Here is a 10,052-nt window from a genome sequence, read left to right as displayed (position 1 = left end):
CAAACTGCCTCTGGAAGCAACGTCAGCACAAGAACTGTTCATCGGGAGCTTCATGAAATGGGTTTCCATGGCCGACCAGCCACACACAAGCTTGATCACCATGCGCAATGCCAAACGTTGGCTGCAGTGGTGTAAAGCTCGCCGCCATTGGACTCTGGAGCAGTGAAAACGAGTTCTCTGGAGTGATGAATCACGCTTCACCATCTGGCAGTTGGAAGGACAATTCTGGGTTTGGCGGATGCCATGAGAATGCTACCTGCCCGAATGCATAGTGCAAACTGTAAAGTTTGGTGGAGGAGGAATAATGGTCTGGAGCTGTTTTTCATGGTTCGGGCTAGGTCCTTAGTTCCAGTCATGACATTCTAGACGATTCTGTGCTTCCAACTTTGTGGCAACAGTTGGGGAAGGCCCTTTCCTGTTTCAGCATGACAAATGGTTTGCCGAGATTGGTGTGGAAGAACTTGAATGGCCTTTACAGAGCCCTGACCTCAACCCCATCAAACTCCTTTGGGATGAATTGGAACACCGACTGCGAGCCAGACTTAATCGCCCAACATCAGTGCCCGACCTCACTAATTCTCTTGTGGCTGAATGGAAGCCAGTCCCCGCAGAAATGTTCAAACATCTAGTGGAAAGCCTTCCCAGAAGAGTGGAGTCTGTTATAGCACCAAAGAGTGGACCAACTCCATATTAATGCCCATGATTTTAGAATGAGATGTTCGACGAGCAGGTATCCACATACATTTTGGCCATGTAGTGTATATCCGGTTACCTGTTTGGATTTAATAAGGCCCTACTTCTAGATTTAAGTTGAATTTACTGTCTTAAAGTCGTTTTGGATAAGAGCCTGTCTAAGAACTTCTCATGTGGGGATCAATTTCCTACACAGGATTGTTTTCTTCTCTCCATAGTATGTTATTGCCAATTGTTTGTTCCACGATGTTCTGAAATCTCAAGGTTTGATTAGGAAAAGGTCTATCTAAACTGTGAAAACTGAGCACAAAAACAAGGCGCACTCAAGTGCAAGAATCATCTGTCCGCAGATAAGAATAAGGCTCACAAAATGTACACCCTTTATGTACTGTAGAATATACATGACCTTGTACTTACCATTGCTGCTGAAGCTGTTTTCCTGGAAGTTATTCAATTAACTACAAAAAAAAATCAACACAAATACATGAACTTTGTGTTTTGATTATAACGGCGCCTTATTTGATACACATGTACGTAGTAATATTCAACAGCTGCGTAACCCTGCCTCCAGGGCATTCTTTGTTTTTCACTAAAGAGAAGAGAAAGGAAAATAAAAACTTCCACATGCTAACATTTATACAGTGATTTCTTTTAATTGCGCTCTACTTTTTAATTTGCCTTGGACTAATGCTTTTAAAAGCGGCGCTGGAGGTATTTTATTGAAGTCGTGCCTAATGCAGGACAGAGTTTTCCTAATTGCTGTGGCCTCGTAGCCGCCCAGCTCCTTCCTACCTGACAACCTGCGTTATTTGTTTCATTCCCAATGTCAAACATGCCACAAAGCATTTAGAGTTGGAACAGCGAGGGGAACACTGTGAGTGAGCTTCCTCCAGGTCGAAGCTTCAAAGGATCACCATGAATTAACGTGCCTAGATTCTGGGCGCAGGGTAAAGTCCAAAAGAAATCACGTTCAAATGGAAAAGTCAGGTTGACTTTTTCGGTTGAACTGCAACGGCAGATGATCCATAATAGATAAATGTTGCGGTGAAGGGTAAAGCAAAGATCATGTTTTATAGATTTTACTCTAAGCAGCCAGGAGGCAAAAGTGATATTTAGTTAAAGACTTCCAATGATAATAAAGATTCTGTCAAAACAGTGAACATAAACTCTTGTTGACGAGCTAAGTCCCTAACTCCTCTCTGACATCTTGGATGTCTTGATTCTGCGAGGGGAATACACGTACGTTATTGAAATAAATATCACACAAAGTGACAGTGACTATGGCTCCATCCAACAGCTTTCCGTGTAACGCCTCAATAGAACAAGCTATGGCTTTTACTCTTCTGTCTTGATGGAAAACACTTCTGCACTGATGAGAAAAGCAACAAAGTAAATATCCTCCTAATATTTATGATTATGAGCTTCCAGTTCCTGGGCTGTCCAGAGGCCCTATATCTCCCCCAATGGCTATGTCTCAGCTACACACTCAGGGTGTCAGGAAGGCCAGCCAGGCCCCACATCTGCAGTAAACTAACTCACTGCCACGCTTGACAGCTCCATCGTCTGTTAGCTACGCTGCCGTCCTCCTCCAAGAGAGAAAAGAGAGAGAAGAACTCGAGAGTGAGCGAGAAAACGGAGAGTCATTCTGGATGTTAGGAGAGAAAAAGGGTGAAAACGAGTGCTATGCCGAGGAGTTATGGCCGGGGTTTGACCCCTCGTGCCTCCTGAGCCACAGTGCTACTGTATCTCATCCTCACTGCTGTAAAGACCTCTGTTTTATGGTCTCAATTTCCCATGTGAAAAACTAAGGAGCAGTCCCAGCCAGCAGATGTTCTGATCTAGGTCCCAGTGTTTCTTCGTCTGCTTCTCACACTCTGTGTGTGTGTGTGCGTGGGTGCCTGCATGCGTGTGTTCGCCTGCATGCACGGGGGAATTGTGTGTGATTCGCATCCTGGCATGTGCACGTGTGTGCAACTGTTCAGGAACGGTAAGGTGAGAGGTGTTACGAGTTCCACTGATCAAATCTTATTGGTGGTTAATAAAGAAACCTTCTTGAAGAGAACTTAAGCGGCGGCAGTATTTTTTGATGAATTTGCGCGCTCAAAATAAACATGAACGCTTCATTAGAGGGGTGAATGGAAAGTGAGTGTTTATGGTCTCAATTACCACCTTTGCTTTAGTGCCTGCTTTAATCACAGCCATATCCCTCTAACACTCACCAGAACGCAATCTCCCACTGCAGCGCACATCAACACGGAGACTGGGAAGTTAGAGGTACTAAATGGCCATGAATTTGTCAGTAAGAGAACAGAACGTTGTGTAATGTGACTGCATACACCTCGGCCCAGAGTGGACGTCGCAACATGCACGTAGTACTGAAAAACTCTATACTTTCAACAAGGAAACATATACACTGGGTATACAAAACATTAGGAACACCTGCTCTTTCCATGACATAGACTGACTAAGTGAATCCAGGTGAAAAATATGAGGAGACAGGTTAAAGAAGGATTTTTAAGCCTCGAGACAATTGAGACATTTATTGTGGTTGTGTGCCATTCAGAGGGTGAATGGGGATAAAAATATATTTAATTTCCTTTGAACAGGGTATGGTTGTAGGTGCCGGGTGCACCGGTTTGTGTCAAGAACTGCAACGCTGCTGGGTTTGAGACTGTGCTCTGCTGGGGGGGGGGGGTTTGCAACTCAATATTAGGAAGGTGTTTCTAATGTTTGGTATATATCCTAGAAATACGTTGTAATCACCAGTAATATCAATTGAGAAAACAATTGTTCTTTGGCACTCAACATTTCACATGTAGTACGCCCTGTAGTTCATCATACCTATTCACCGTTCATTTCCAGTTTCACAAGAGCCCACAAGATCAAACTTGGGTAGAAAATGTTTTGAGTTTCCTATCGCATGGTCTTGAACAACAATTCGGAGAAATGGAAACAGTATGTGCCATATCAACACTGGCGGTCACTGAACCATCACCACATAATGGGGTCATATTGTTTTCTGTTTCTGGCTGCCACAAGAGTCAGGCATTATGGTTCATGCTCATACATGCTCATACCAGTGACATCATCTTGTGGACATACTGTAGTAGGTAACCTCATGCTCTACAAATGTGAATTTACAGTGCATTCGGAAAGTATTGAGACCCCTTGGCTTTTTCCACATTTTGTTACGTTCAGCCATTATTCTAAAATTGATTCAAATGTTTTTTTCCCTCATCAATCTACACACAATACCCCATAATGACAAAGCAAAAACAGGAGTTTAGACATTTTTGCTAATTTATTACAAATAAAAAATAATAATATGACATTTACAGTATTCAGACCCTTTACTCGGTACTTTGTTGAAGCACCATTGGCAGCGATTACAGCCTCGAGTCTTCTTGGGTATGACGCTACAAGCTTGGTACACCTGTATTTGTGGAGGTTCTCCCATTCTTCTCTGCAGATCCTTTCAAGCTCTGTCAGGTTGAATGGGAGCGTCGGCTTCACAGCTGTCTCCAGAGATGTTCGATCGGGTTCAAGTCCGGGCTCTGGCTGGGCCACTCTAGGACATTCAGAGACTTGTCCAGAAGCCACTCCTGTGTTGTCTTGGCTGTATGCTTAGGGTCGTTGTCCTGTTGGACGGTGAACCTTCGCCCCCAGTCTGAGGTCCTGCGCACTCTGGAGCAGGTTTTAATCAAGGATCTCTCTGTACTTTCATCCGTTCATCTTTCCCTCGATCCTAACTAGTCTCCCAGTCCCTGAAAAACACCCCCCCCCAGCATGATACTGCCACCACCATGCTTCACTGTAGGGATGTCCTTCTGGAAGGTTCTCCCATCTCCACAGAGGAACTCTGGAGCTCTGTCAGAATGACCACTGGGTTCTTGGTCACCTCATGACCAAGGCCCTTCTCCAGCGATTGCTCAGTTTGGCCAGGAGGCAAGTTCTAGGAAGAGTCACGGTGGTTCCAAACTTCTTCCATTTAAGAATGATGGAGGTCACTGTGTTCTTTGGGACTAGCTAGCCAAGTTAGGCATTACTTACTATGCACTGAATGGAGCTGTATGCATGCTACCGAGCGATGCTTAAGTAAAGACAATTCTAAACAACATTACCTTGGTCTTGTATAGAACAAACAGCACACAAAACGGGGATCTTCAATGCTGCAATAATTTGTTGGTACCCTTCCCCAGATCTGTGCCTCGACACAATCCTGTCTCTGATCTCTACGGACAATTCCTTCGACCTCATGGCTTGGTTTTTGCTCTGACAAGCATTGTAAACTGTGGGACCTGATATAGACAGGTACCACAGGAATAAACTGTTACTACTGTTTGGTCCATAACCTTTGTCTGAGGTCACATCAAAGTTACCGTATGATGAGAATGGTTCTCTAGATTAGATGCCTCTAAATTTAGATATAAGGCCTGTGTCTGGGATTAAAACCAGGTTTAAGAATATACAACTAAAGGCATTCTTTCTTGTTATTGTTAGACAGTTGTGGTCTTTTTAACAGCGACTACATTTCCCGGATTTAATTTCAAGCTTTCATATTTTCCTTATTTAACTCCGCACATTCCTTTTCATGTTGTGCATGTGCCAGTGAGTACGGTTGACCTGTAACATAGTGAGATGTGACAGTTCAAATACACTGTGGTCAATAAAGCATCCCGTGTGACCACATGGAGGCAAGGACCAATGAAACTCCTGCTCCAGAAGAGTGCCCTCTAAACCCACACTGGGCCCACCACATCAGGCGCTGAGGGGTGAAATCATAGGACGACCGTGGCAGCCACGCTCACAATACCGTTTCCATTTGGTCCTTTTTCCTCCCACTCGTGCTCGGTCCCCTTCACCACTTGCGACCGCAAGGCAACCGTAGGACCCGTGACGTTGACATCAGCCAGTCAGAACCCATGACGTCCTGTCATCCTTAATGTCAGGTTTAATTGCAACCGAGCAGCCCGCAGGGATGAAGGACACGGTGGTCACAGCAGAACCTTAAGCACTGATGAATTGCGCCCCAAGTATACTTTACACAATGCCGTATATCTACTTAACGAGACAGACTGTGTTCAAAGTCAATCTAATAAGAGGGAACAGCAGTGTAACTGAGACACGGCGCTAATGACATTCAGGGGGACACAGCAGAAGTTGGGGCATTAGCAGTAAGAAGAGAAGGAGGGCTTTGGGTTTTCACAAGGTCATGTTTTAAAAATATGTTAAGGTTAAGGACCCAGTTCAGCTGGTACATTGTAAATAAGGCAACTGCTTTGGTTGGATCAGAAAGTACAGGGTTGGTGAAGGCAAGTCAAGAAAAACACCTCCGGAATCCATTCCCCTCACTAAGCCTGGGTTGTTTGAGGGATCAGGGAATGTACAGTAGGCCCTTGGTTAGAGAGGGAACCTGTGAAAATGTATTTGCTGACCGTTCTTCGCCAGAAAGAGTTATACTAGTCATTACAAATCAATTTCCTAAGTTGTGACTTACAGTAAGTATGCTAAATCTAACGATATCCCAACTGAGACCTGTTCTGGTCAGTGCACTGTAGTATGTAATCAGTTCATCCTCCTGGATGGCAATAAGCTCAAAAGCAGTGGCTAGTACACGGTGAGTGTGACACAGGAACACCTACTTCTGTGCGAAGGGGTATTCAACTTCAGGCCTGGAGGGCAGACACACTTCTTATCTGGCTTTCATTCATTCCATCTAATCAGGGTCTGATTCAGACCTGAGACACCAGGTAAGTGGACTCTCTGGCCAATCAATTAACTAGGTATAAAGAACCGGAACTTTGGCCCTCCAGGACCCCTGGACTATGCTCACAAAAGTGTGTGTGTGTTGTGGGATGCATGTGTATGTGTGTGCGTATATGTGTGTGTGCATGCGTGTGTTTGTGTGTGTGTGTGTGTGTGTGTGTGTCATTCAGTAGCTGTGTACTTAGGGCTGTGATATATACAGCTGGTGCCCATCTGTTGCTGCTATTGCCCCTGCTGCCTGTGGCTCCCTGTGTGAGGTGCACTGGCACACTGTGTCTGGGTTTGCAACACAGAGGGAGGATGTTTCTGGTGTGTGTGTGTGTGTGTGTGTGTGTGTGTGTGTGTGTGTGTGTGTGTGTGTGTGTGTGTGTGTGTGTGTGTGTGTGTGTGCGTGTGTGTGTGTAAAAAGGGTTCCAAAAGGGTTCTTCGGCTGTCCCCATAGGAGAACCCTTTTTGGTTCTAGGTAGGACCCTTTTGGGTTCCATGTAGAACCCTCCGTAGAAAGGGTTCTACATGGAACCACAAAAGGTTCTACCTGCAAACAAAAAAAAGTGTATTCAAACAGTTAAGCGTGTACGTATACAGTATGTGTGTGTGATTGTAGGAGGGGTATCTCCAACTAAACATTCCTCTCCGTGAATAGAACCCAAATAAAGCACTCTGCTGCCCTCCAGGGCCCACATGCTAATGTACCCTACCATATCAGTCTTACTATCCGTTCCAAAACACTACTTTCCCCCATTTTGCCAGGTTTCCATCCGTGCATTATGTAAAATGTGGTCGTGTTGGCGGGATTACTCTCGGAACCTACAATAAGTATATTTCAACACGCACTCATAACGTTTTAAATATAAAAAGGACTTTGAGAAGCAAGGGTGACATTAGGTATTGGCTATGGAAGTAAACGCCTCGAGAGTGTGCTACTTGTCAAACAGATCTCATTTCAAAATGCTCTGGCTGATGTGTAAATTGGGATCGGGGATGACTTTGGGAATGTTCGAGCGAAATGCCGCGTTCCCACTTTATCTTGTGGCCATGACCCATCCACTGCTGCCCCTTTTTGGCTCCATCTTCGTGGCTAAAATACGACCACAGCAAGGGTGTCACAGCTCTTTGTCCAATCATATTTGTCATGTGTGTTATCACGACTTGATATACAGGTGGAATATTAGACAATAAAAAGACGAGAGACGGCGGAACAGTGTAATGTATTTCCTCTTCTGTCCTCTGGAGGACAGCGTAAGTCTGATAATAACAATGTCCATGGGTCTGTGATCATCTCCCCGCGGGTTCCCAAGTTCCTTTGTGTGTATTCCACTGCCTTAACCCTTCCCTCTCCAAGAAAATAACCCCTCCTGTCCTGACCACTCAAATGTCTCCTCACAATACGATGTTATACTTTTGATTACGAAATGTAAATATCCTACGGAAATATGTGAGAGACAACTATAAATATGACAGTATATGTGAAAGGAAAAAAAAGCATGAGATCAAACACCCATGTCAAATTATTAGCTAAGTAATGACATAATGTGATGTTCAGTGAATATTGAATAGTCAACCTATTTCATAGTGGTACGGAGGGGATTTAGGTCAGGTCTGGGGACTTGTGGACTGGACTGACTCCTCTTGGCTCTTGGGGCAGCCTTGCTGGACAAGCCAAGCACTTTTACGATGACTCAGCTCCCTGTGAAAGTGGGCCTGCTTGGACTCCTGACAAGTGGGCTATTTGTAGATTGGTCTTAGGTACAGAGAGTTAGTGTCAGTGCTGTTTCTCTGAAGCCCACACTGAAGAGCTCAGCCAGAGTGGGGTGAGAGGGCTGGATGAGTGAGGCTCCAGACAGTCCGTTACACAGGGCCTGTGCTACTGAATGAACTGTCGCAATAGCAGCACCACCACACAAGCAGAAGGGCAGCGGCAGCCTAACCGCTCACAGAGCACATCTTTGTTCAGTCATTCTGATGCTTTTGGCTGCATGGCCAAATCTAAGGGTTTTATAGTGATGGTTTGGATCCAAACAAAGACTTCAGAGAGACTGATGAGAGGACTGAGTGAGCTGAATGTTAGATTAGCCCAAAGAAAGAGAGAAGTTTGGTGGAAATTACTGAGGATATAGTCAGATTGCCATGACTTTAGCCTAGAGGGGCTCCATTGAGATCGGCTCTGAATGATGGCGTACATGCAATCTGTTACTATTGAAACCATTGCCCTAAGATACATTATCCAAGAGCCGATCAAATAGCTGTGCTTCATGGAGCTATAGTGATGAAACATCGGTTGAGAGGTACATTATTTGATCTCTCAAACGCTCAGTTTCACTCCAAATCAATAGGGCAGAAGGCAGAGAAGTGATCATTGGAAAACTGAGGTTATCAACAGAACACCTCACTTCAGACGAGTCCCGTGACACTTTATTTTTTAATTATTATATAAATATTTTTAAATGTAGCCTTTATTTAACTAGGCAAGTCAGTTAATTAAGAACAAATTCTTATTTACATTGACGGCCTACCCTGGCCAAACCTGGACGACGCTGGGCCAATTGTGCGCCGCCCTATGGGACTCCCAATCACGGCCGGATGTGATACATCCAACTTTAAAAACAAGTCATTTTTGGCTAGCCAAAGCAGTCAACCAGCTAGCTAGCTAGCTATTTAGCTTTCTAGCATATGCACTCATTTATGTGTAAACAATTAACAAGCTAGTTATCTAACACATTATATTGTCAAACTGTCAACAGAGTAGCTAGCAAGCGACAAGATATAACTAATAACAGTCTAAAAACCCCTTGAGGGCAAATAAATCTGATTTGACCGTTCAGACACGAGCTACATGGCCAGGAATCAGATTTATATCTGACTTCAAACTACCTACAAAGGTGGTTTGAAATGTGGCTTGAAATAGCCAGTTCCATGTGCTTTTGGCTGTTCAGACTGCAGGAAAAATAACAGATTGGAATCGGATATGCAAATAGGATTTGAGTCATCTCAAACTGCCAATGTGAACAAGGCTTAATTGACCGCTCCTTAAAGCTGATGTAGTAGTCAGCTTGTTTTCCTGATTGCTGCCAAACTATCCCTACACTGTGCATATGAAATGTGTAACTAAATCAAGTCAATCATGAGTTATATAATCTATCATTTCTATCAAATGAATTTGTAGTCTAACAAAGTTTTTTTCAAATGGCACATACTTTGACATTTACGGTGAAATGTTTGAATGAAGTATAGCCCTACTACGGTTCTTATAATAACTATTTTACATACATCAGCCTTATGCTATCTTATGCTCTTGATAGATTGTTATTTAGTTGAGGGCGGGAAAAGAGAACCTAGACAGCGAAAGTTGCAGCTGCCTGGTATGAACGATCAGCTGAATCCCTAGCATGAAATCTCCTGTTGGTATCGTTTTAAGAAAACTGTCACCACTGACAATAATTGACATTCTCAATAAAGGCCTTATGTACAGCTCTCTGCACGTATTTGCCACTGTACCATTTGAACTATAGAAGTTACCACCAGTGAAGGGGTTGGATTGTAATCCTCAGACCCTCTACTGATAGGATCCATTGTCATATCATTTAGATTTTCAT

This window comes from Salvelinus alpinus, chromosome 35, assembly GCF_045679555.1.
Source record: "Salvelinus alpinus chromosome 35, SLU_Salpinus.1, whole genome shotgun sequence".
In the NCBI taxonomy this organism is placed as follows: Eukaryota; Metazoa; Chordata; class Actinopteri; order Salmoniformes; family Salmonidae; genus Salvelinus; species Salvelinus alpinus.
This window is presented reverse-complemented; position numbering follows the sequence as displayed.